The following is a 10,726-nucleotide window of genomic DNA, read 5'->3' on the forward strand; positions in this document are numbered from 1 at the left end:
TTTACTGCTATGGAGATGACACCCAACTTTTTCTCTGCATGAAGCCAGATAACACACACCGGTTAGTTAAACAGCAGGGATGTCTTGGCTTGACTTGAATGATCTCCAATTTTCTGCTTCAAAATTCAGATAAAACTGAGGTTATTGCACTTGGCCCTAAAAGTCTTGTCAGATGCTTACTCTGGTTCCTGTTTTGATAAAGCATATGGTTAGGGATGGATATTGTTGATCTACTCTAATAGGCTGCTGGGGGATCCCAGTGATGCAATGAGTGTTTCTTCTTCTGTCACCTTTTTCAATCACTATGTATTTATACACCTCTCTACATTTTATCATTAGTTATTATCAATCTCTGGCTCTGTTCCACAGCGTGGCTTTGTCTTCCTTCTCTCACCCCAGCTGGTCGGGGCAGATGACCACGCCGCCCTGAGCCTGGCTCTGCTGGAGTTTTGTGCCTAGAGCAGGGGTCTCGAACTCCAGTCCTCGAGGGCCGGTGTCCTGAAACTTTTCCATGTGTCCTTGTTGCAACACACCTGAATAAAATTAGAAGGTCATTAGCAAGAGTCTATAGAACTTGACTGCATGCTGAAGTGGCAACCTCTAACCCTGCTCAAGTAAATTTAAGTAAATGTACGCGTTTGGAAAAATGTACTTCTAAAAGTACTTTTATTGGACCATGTTCATTCACTCATGAGCTGCTATAACAGGAATCAAATGGCTGAATTGCCACCTCAGCAGTCACGTTCTATAGTCTTGCTAATATCCTACAAATCGTATTCAGGTTTGCTGCAGCAAGGAAATATGGAAAAGTTTCAGGACAGCGGCCCTCGAGGACTGGAGTTTGAGACCCCTGGCCTAGAGGCAACTGTTGTTGTGATTAAGCACTATATTAATAAAATAAAATGGATGGATAAACACAGTGTATAGAAATAATAATAATAATAACAAATGCATGCTCAATCATCCAGGTAAGTAAATCCCAAAAAATTGACTTTCTTTATCCATCCTTTAACTTGTCTTTATCCTTCAAGCTTGGGTCCTCTAACAGAGGAGTTCCTCTTCTTGCCAGAGATCTTCGATGACGACAGGATATTAGCTTGGTTGTTATCAACCACCCTAGGGGGCATATCCCAATTTGACCTCAGGTCTTCAGGCAGAAAAAAACAAGAAACACGAGGAGCAAGAAGCATGAAGATACCAAAAGCATCTTGCTGAGGTGTTACTTGCTATGGGAAACTTATTAGTGTGGGAAAGGTATATAGTTGAGCCAGTATATATTTGATCCCATGTAGATTAGAGAAAACCCAAAATAAATTCAAGCTTGTGCACCCAGTTATTGTTTTTTTTATAATCCCCCTGGAAAGAGAAGAGTAGGATGAAATCATTAATAGTGGATGCTCATAAATGGTAAATAGTCTGATTCCTATATACGGCCTTTCTACTCTATACAACATACCACATTCACCCAGTCACACCCATTCACTTCCTTCTATTCCTTTAAGTGCTTACTAAGAGGCTAAAACAGCTTGTTTCATACAGTGGATGGTCTAATAAGCGGCACCAAAGCACAGAATAGAAATCATACAATGCTCTTCTACTCAAAATAAATACGGTGCCCTAACTTAATCATCTTAAGTAAACTCTACTCAATTTTTTGGAGGCAACGAGTTTGCATGGTTTTTTCCAGTCCTGTGAACTAATTAGATTTTACAGTGCAGAGTACAACAACACAAATATGAATCTGGGAAATTAAAAACTCGTTTGGCTCTCGGCGAAGGCAGTCACACTTTTTCTCCTCTCCTCTCCCTTATCTTCCCTGCTTAGCTTCTTATGTCCTTGTCTTGTCTCGTGTTTTTACTTTTCCCTGGAACACTCTCTCACAGTCTGTGTCTAAAACCTAAAAGAGAATTATGGATTTGATCAACTGGTCTCTGAATGCTATTGACACCCTTTTCTCAATGAGAAGTCTGGGCTCGGGAGAGCCTGAGTGCCCTGGAGGTATTTTCCCTGTCGGATACACGATGGACGGGTGACAGACATGGAGGATCGTGTGCCTGGCGGGACTGTCGATCGAGGACGCTGAAGATATCTATCTATTCGGAACCATGATAACAGGGTTCTTGCTGATCGGAGCTGGCTTGGCCCTGGCTTATCGGAGAATTAAGAGAGCGGAACCGGCTGTTCAAACCCCCACAAGGCTGCTCGCTGGGATTGAAACGATGGGACGAGGCACGACTTCTCAGAACGGGCTCACTGAGTGCAGCATGGTTAAGATCTTGGAGAAGCTTACGGCTGCCGTGAATACTCAGAATAAGACCTACATTGGATTACATCATGGAGAAGTTCACTCAGAATAACACCTCTGAGTGAAAGTTGGATCACATCTTGGAGCAGCTCACTGCAGTCGTGAGTTCTCAGAATCTGCATTTGAGCACAAGAATGACAAGACCACGGAGCGCAAGTCTGATAACATCATGGAGAAGCTTGCGGCTCTCCAACGGGAGATGGAGAGACCAGTGTCGGGGTCAACGTGTTAAAGAGCAACTTTGAAATTCTCATGAGTTGTTTGCACAAAATAAAAACCACCATTTTATTGCGGCTACCCCTTCGGCGCCAGCTGTGTGCTCAAGGCTGGAGCTGAACAAAAACTCCCTGATAACAACTGTGTTGAGTCTGTTCTTCCCATTCCACGCAAGGCCACCTGTGTTGGCTGGAAGACTGTTTCCTTAGCCTGGCAGGGCGAAGGACGCTGTCTCAGCTGAACTCTGGACACACACACGTACACTGATAAGCACTCACTCATCCCCCTCCCCTTCCAACGCCTTCGATGCTTGATGCCTCCTGGGAACATGAGGCGGGTCTGGGCCCGCGCTGGAGAGTCGGTGCAGTGGCAGGATGGCTGCTGTGTTGCCTGGGATTACTCCTTTTCCCTACCCGACCCTGTTGCTGGCAGTGTTGGGAAGGTTACTTTTAAAATGTATTCCATTACAGAATACAGATTACATGCCCCAAAACGTATTCTGTAACGTATTCCGTTACGTTACTCAATGACAGTAACGTATTCTGAATACTTTGGATTACTTAATATATTATCGTGCTTTTTACAACAACATGAATGTACTATTGCTGTGTGATTTATTACTGTTACTGAAGGTCCGCGACTCCGAACTGTAGTAAAGGGACCTCTGACTAATACGGCGGGGTCCCTGTCGGCTCGTAGCCGAAAAATAGCTTTACTTTGTTGTGTGGGTCAACTTTGCTAGCGAGAGACAGAGAGAGGCGTTGAAAGGCTGCTCCAACGGAGCTTATTGTTTCAGAGGAAAACACGAACACAGTGTACAGTCGAGTCTTAATAGCTTACTTACAGCTGGGCTCGTCAGGCACTCTGTTTGGCTGCAGTGGTTATTATTATATTTACATGCTTCCAGCTCCCGTTTCTGCTCGATGACAACTCGTACCTTTCCACTCCCCTTTTTCTCCCTCCTCGCGCTCACAGACCCATAACGTGTATGGCAGTCCATTCTCCCTGCAACACGGACTACACTGCCCATGATGCTACATTCTTTAGAGCTATGCTTGTAGCATTCTGCCTGTTAGCTTAGCACAACAACAACAACAACGAAAAGGCGCTCTCTCACCCAGGAAGCACGCAGTCGCAGAGAGAGAGAGAGAGCGTCGCCCTGTAACCATGGCAACCGTAACGCTGCCGCCTGGAACAACAGAACGTAGCTGTCAAACAAACCCAAACAGTCCTGACCCGCGACAATATGAAACAGGAAAGTACCGCAGTGTAATCCATTTATTTCAACAAAGTAACTGTATTCTGAATACCACCTTTTTAAACGGTAACTGTAACGGAATACAGTTACTCATATTTTGTATTTTAAATACGTAACGCCGGTACATGTATTCCGTTACTCCCCAACACTGGTTGCTGGTCACGTGCTCTATAATGTTGTACTGTGGACATTTATGTGCTTTCTGTGCAGAGGAGTTTTTTTGTTTCCTGTTCTGATGCTGTCCTCTTGTAGCCCAGCATGAGCAGAGGTCTCTTTCTTTCCTCTTGTACTTTCCCATTGTAGTGTACATTTCAGTGTTATACTGTAATGCAACCGTTCTCTGTTTCTGAACATGCCCCATCCCCATGTGATGTCTGTGTTGTGTGTGTAAGGTCGGGGGGCGGGTTCATTCCACTGCAGGGCAACCTGTCACTGCCTGTGGCGAATAATAATAAAATAAAATTTTAACTTGAACTTGAATTATAGATTATGTCTGTGAGATCAGATGATTTTCAGAGCTCACATAAAGCTCCTTTTTTGCTTTTCTTCTTTAACGTTTATGCATTTGTTACTGCATGTGGTCAGAGTTTATACTCTATCAGGCATTGTACAGTTTTGTGCTTTATGAGATATTGTCATCTCCCTTTGGAACAGAGATGGGGCCCAGCCCTGCACACCTGCTGGGAATCAAAACAAATTTCTGTCCGTTTGGGCAGAAACATTTAGGCCTATTGTACTACAGCGGGCCTGAATAATACACTATTTGCGGCTGCATTATCATTATGTGGGCTTGTAAGCAGAGGATGAAAAAACAATGGGATAGTTAGGGAGGGGACAGCAATAGGAGTATGAAACAATTTGGTTTAGGAGAAAAAATGCCCTTCAACAGAAAAGGCCCTGTGGTCTGCATGTGGTCCTAATTAGAAGGCAACATTTTTTGACGGTAAATTGATTTTTAATTGTTCAGTCCCTGATTCATCCAGGTGGCCAAGTTCTCCTATTTTATCCCTCTCTGTATGTCTGTCTCCCTCCCTCTCTTTGAGTGGAACATGTTTGGAGCTGCCTGCCACGCTTAGCAGCAATTTCCTGAACAAGAGCAATTCATTCAGGATTAGACAGAGAGGAGGGTGCTAGGAGGGGGACACTGGAAACACACAAAAACAAGAGTTCATCCATAATTGTCAGTGATGCTTTTCTACTTTAGTCATTTTGGATGTGGTACAGGGGAAATAGTCACAGTGGATGTTTCCATTTACCTTCATTTTGTTGCCTTCTTACCAAGAAGCCACTCAGACTTGTGCAGGCTAATGGCTGTGATGGTGTGTAAAAGCAGTTTGACTGCACTGATCTACATCAGCCATTGTTGAAGCAGGCCTGGGGATTTTCTGATCTGATTACACTGCCACTGGCTGCGCATGAAATCTGGTGCTGTGCCAGTTCATCTGGTGAATGGAGGGGAACACTGGGAGTCTGTGACAGTGGGGTGACACCAGTATCTCCCTTTGTCAACTCCGCTTTTTATTAAGAATCAGCTCTTGTCACAAGGTGATCTGTGGTCAATACTTCTATTTTTGTGGTTATATACACACTATAGCGTGTAACTGCAGCCTGCTCAGTATTAACTATGAATTACATGTATTTTGTCAGCTGCAGCATAACAAGTGATATTAGGATTCACAGCAGTTTCATAAATATATGAAACATAAAAATGTTAAGTTCATTTTAAAGACTGGCAGCTTTTCCAGTCTGAATGTGATGTTGTGCCAAAGACGTTTTGCTTTTCCAACATGAGCTCTATAAATTCTCTTAGGCTCCTCTTGTTTGTGTGTTACTTTTATTTGGTTATTTATTCAATTCGTGTTTCAATTTCAATTCGCATTATTTCTGTTATTACGGTGCATGTGCAATACGGCAATATCCAAGCTGACAGGCAGGTTTCTCATGTTTCTCCTTCGGACTAAACCTAGCTGTACGGTTCAAAGGACTTAGTATGACATGGCTGCATACTCTACATTACAGCCTGGATTCCCATCTACCCGGATGTATAACTCCATGTCACAGTGACATAGTAACACTGCAGTATATTGATTAATACAGCCGTGAAACAGACTGTAAAATGAGGTGCATGCAAAAAGCTCCAGGAGCAGCTCTCTGAATATCAAAAGTCTTACTTTGTGGTAATCTTCTCAGCCACCTGTGGAACAGTATGACTTCTATTTTTAGATACAATCTGCGCATTTTCTCACTTTCAGTCTGCAGCTCTGAATACCCATGTGTTCAGTAACTGTTGTTAAATATTTATCGACCCCAAATCCAACATCACCTGCTCAGTATCCATTGCAATGGCTTTAAGTACTCGAAGGATCGAAGGAGGTGTGACCTTTCCCTCTGCTCGGACACACCGTGGCACCAAAATGAGGTTCATGACATCTGTGATCACTCATCTGCATGCATTCCCTGGTGTTTAGGCTGCAAGTCTATTCTTAATATCGCTTTTATGTTCCCACCAAGTCAACCTCCAGTACAGTTCCTCATCTCTTATTATCGCTTCAAAAGTCACAGTTTCATAGAAACTGTAACCCAGGTGCATTTTTCCTAACATCTGTCTTGTTGAACATTAGTTTATATGCAGTGTTGCTCCATTATGATAGCAAAGATGTTGAAATGGAGACATGATTAAAAAGTGAGAAAATCCTTAGCAACGGCCAAGCGAATGACCCAAATCACCAGCTGCTGTCATCACAAAGCAATATACGCACAATGCACAAACAAAAGAAATGAGTTCACACAACAGTTGGGAAAAAATGTCTGTAAAGCTGCGTTTCCATCTTGTCCTTCCACCACAACACATCTCTCACTTTTTACACACCAGTGTTGAAGCCAGAGCGCCAACTGATGTGATGTTTGATTTTTACACCTGCGCTGACGAAACGCACAGCGAAACAGTGAACCCTGACAAAGCTCATCCACCCATGCAGCAGGGAACGGTCATCACTGTCACCATCACAGGATTTCCAGTCTAACAGCCACAGAGCTACCCCCACGCAGACTGCCTGTTTTCACTGTGAGAGAAAAGCAGCCACGCTGAGCCTGGGAGGACGTGCAGCTTTATTTTAAAAATCAATCAGACAGACAAACTGGTATGAAATGGCAGGGAGATAATGTGATGGTGTGGCATGGTGACCTTTAAACACGGCCTGCCGCTACAGCCCAACCACCACAAAACCCTGACCTTTGTAGAAGCATTACAGAAGCCTCTAATCTGAGAGCTGGTTGGGGGATGGGGACACATGCACACATATGTACCTAATTTGCACAGGCATGGACACCACCTTGTATTTGTTTCATGCATATTTATGGATAAAGGCTGACACACGCGCAGCCATGCATTTACAGGTAGACACACGGAAACATATCGTGCAGACACACACAAACAAACACACACTCAGCAGCCTTCCAGTTGGCTGCAAAGGCCAGATGTGATAATGGCTTCCTGTATGTTAATGCTGCCGGCTGGAACGCCTCTGTCTGCTCCTCAGTATTCCGCTCAGGTGACGCTCACATCATTTTGAATTGCAAAATGCCAGAAGTGGAATGACACATTGTTTTTAATGCCATTGCCAGTGTGCATTTAGAGAAAATACAGAAAAAATATCCTGTGGAGTGTTTGAATAGATAATTATGTGCGGCACTGTGTGTGCATATGTAAGTACGTACGTGTGCAGAGTGCAGACTGAGCAATCTGACCCAGGCAAGTGGAAGACTCGTGGTAATTGTTGGAAATGAGAAAATGGATCCATATATATTGATTATCTTCGTCCATTAGGAAAAATTGGTGATGTTTAAGCAAGTGATGTGATGACACATCAATACAAGAGAGCCAGGAATAAAAAAAATAACATCTATGATTCCAAAGGAAGTGCACATTCTGGCAGTCTGGTTGAATAGAGTCTTATCGAGAACTGCTTTGCTGAAGAGGAAATATATGACTTTTTCAGCTGTGTTATTTCTGCACAAACCGTCTGCAATTAAGAAACGGTAATTTATGGTTGGATGTCATTTGGCAGAGGAGGGAGAAGAAAGAAGAAGGTGGAGAAATGTTGTTTTACTATTTAAAAATGGGGATACTGATGCACATTGTTAGACAGTCTCCAAGGAGACATTGATAGTGCTGCAGTGTTATTCACATGAATAGTGTCATGGTGAAAATGAAGCAGGATATACGACCCTGAGTGAACTGCATGTGATCAGTGTGTAGAAGTGTCTTCCTGCACATTCCTGGCGTCATGGCAACATGACGCCAGTGCACTGCAAAAATGCCCAAGTACTTAAATACAAATAATCTGAAGTATATTTATTCGTAATGGAAGAACGAACAAAGAATTTCTTTGTAGTGAAGCGAAACTGTGAGTTTAAAACAATGAAAACTTTCTAGTGAACTCCACTGCAATCAAGCTATTCTGCACATACTCTGGATACCTTCTCCACTTTTAATATTAGGCTGCAAGCTTTACATATCAATGAAGCTCATAGTTGGTGCAGGATCAGGTAAAACTGTCATCACTCATTGCTGGCTCTTTGGTTCGTTGATCCAGTTCAACACAGGGCTGTGCATAGCTTTCCATTTTCTTCTGGTAGCTGGTAGATCACAACCAGGAAGTGTGAGCAACTACGATGAGGATGAAGAGTGGAGATGACACACCTGTGGATGGAGATGCCTATGAGAGAGAGCATGGACTGTTTATGTCTGTGAAGGTTCTCAGTCATCCAGGTCATCGTAGTCAAAGGAGCTTGCAAAGAAAAGCGTCTGGACTTCTTTAAGTTGCTTGAAGACGTTTCACCTCTCATCCGAGAAGCTTCTTCAGTTCTAAGGTCAAGTCAGTTTCACACCTTGGCTCAGGCGATTAGAGGATCATCAGGGGGTCCTTTTGTCCCTCTGTGGGGGGACACTCCCACTAGGTTTATATCTGGGACTCTCCACCATTTGACCTTAGAACTGAAGAAGCTTCTCGGATGAGAGGTGAAACGTCTTCAAGCAACTTAAAGAAGTCCAGACGCTTTTCTTTGCAAGCTCCTTTGACATGGACTGTTTAATTCACGCATGGAGAGAGTTTGCACAGGTGTTCCCCTGCCAGTAGGAGGTTCTCTAACATGAATGGGTGGGAGTAGATTGCCTGTGGCCCACTTCCCCCAGTAGATCATGCTCTCACCCCATTGATTGCACTCGCTAGCTCCCTTCTTGTGAAGGCCACATGCCCGAGCAGAGACTCTAGGGTTATGGATTCCCTGCTGGCTAGGCTACACAGGGCCATGTCAACTACCTCCCCATTGACTTTTCTTCGGGCCAAGCCGGCCAGCCCTCTTCCCTGTCTGCCTTACAATGCAAGGCAGCTTGGTCTGCTCTGGGGGCAGAGCCTTGGTTTTAATTTTCCATGAACTGGGAGACCACCTGCAGTTCCTCCGCAGACCCCGCCGTCATGTCCATCCCAAACTTTACGATCCAGCGTCGACCAGAGCTCAGCCACTCTCCCCAGTAGTTCCCCAGACAAGGCTGAACAGCAGCAGGTGTGTGCCATCATCCCCCTTAGGTGTGACCGGCCTCCCGGGGGAACACACTCACCTGTGAGGACTGCTAGCCCAAGGCAAACCCATCAAATATATTCAAGTTCATAAACACTCATGAACCCTGGGTCACCAGACCCAGGCCCATGACACTCAGCTCTCCTGGGGAAATGTGCAATATGGGAGGTGAATGCTGGGGACCACCAAGCTGGGCTTTTCTCACACTATCTTTTGGTTCCCAAGCAGGATGCAGGACTGGGGACTCTGCCTGATTTTGGATCTCAGGGGCCTCAACCACTATCTTCAGTACCTGAGATGCAAGATGCTGAAGGTCCCCAAGGTAAGGCAGGCCATCAGTGCCCTGCATTCCTACTGAAGGCCCTGTCTGAATTCCACCTGTTCCATTCAGGTGAGCTTCGAACAGCTCCCACTGAGAGGTTGGCCCAGGAGGCAGCTCAGCACCAGGCTGCCTTGTGCTCTGGCCATGCTTTGGCAGTGTAGTCAGTACCCGGCAGTCCATTCAGGGATCCTGAGTCGACAGCTTTCTAGGACCTGGTTGTCCCACTAGATCGTGGACACCATTTAGGAGGCATATGCCTCTTCAGGGTTTCCCTTCTGGAGTGCGCGCCCACTCTACCCAGAGGGGTGGCCACATAGTGGGCCTCAGCCATTTGTGCGGCGGCAACATGGTCATCTGCATCAACCTTCCCCAGGTTTAACCACCTGAATGTGGCAGCCAGCCCCTCTGTCGGGGAGAACGTCCTGCCTCTTAGTGGTAGGTGGATAAGGGATCATTTGTGTCCAAAGCAGTCAGTATACTAAACAATGAGATGCTGTGACATATATTGTTTAATTGTTGTATTAAAGTTTTGTATATTAAAACTTATATTTCATTGTGTTTTTTATTATATATTTATGTTATTTTTGTTGGTTCGTATGAAGTAACTTGATTGCTTTATGACTTGGTGAAGCGAAGACAATTCTCCATTGATGTGAATAACAACGTTATTCTATTCTAGTCCTTTAGTCAGGGGTGCTATGAAGGATGGTTTGGAGATGGTGGCTCTGACAGAAAGACAGGAGGCCAGCTGACGATGTTCATGGCTTCATGGGGTGTAAAAAGCATGGACATCACTAGTGTAAAGAACACACGGCAGATCCGTCCACACATTCATGCTATTCAGCATCTTGCTTTTATTCACTGGTTGCTGTTCACACGTGGCTGCAGCTTTCCAGCCGCCAGCCGAACATACACACCAACAACAACAATTCTCACGGCCCAGTACAGATTTTAAAGCCGGCAAGGTGTGATTGCAGATGCCGCGCTGGTGCGTTCGCCTCACTCGCAGCGGCACCTCAGACCACGCCCCGCCACAACTAGAAAT

The sequence above is a fragment of the Mchenga conophoros genome, linkage group LG9 (assembly GCF_057382185.1).
Source record: "Mchenga conophoros isolate Kocher_MC1m ecotype Shallow Benthic linkage group LG9, M_conophoros_male_GT1.1, whole genome shotgun sequence".
Lineage (NCBI taxonomy): Eukaryota > Metazoa > Chordata > Actinopteri > Cichliformes > Cichlidae > Mchenga > Mchenga conophoros.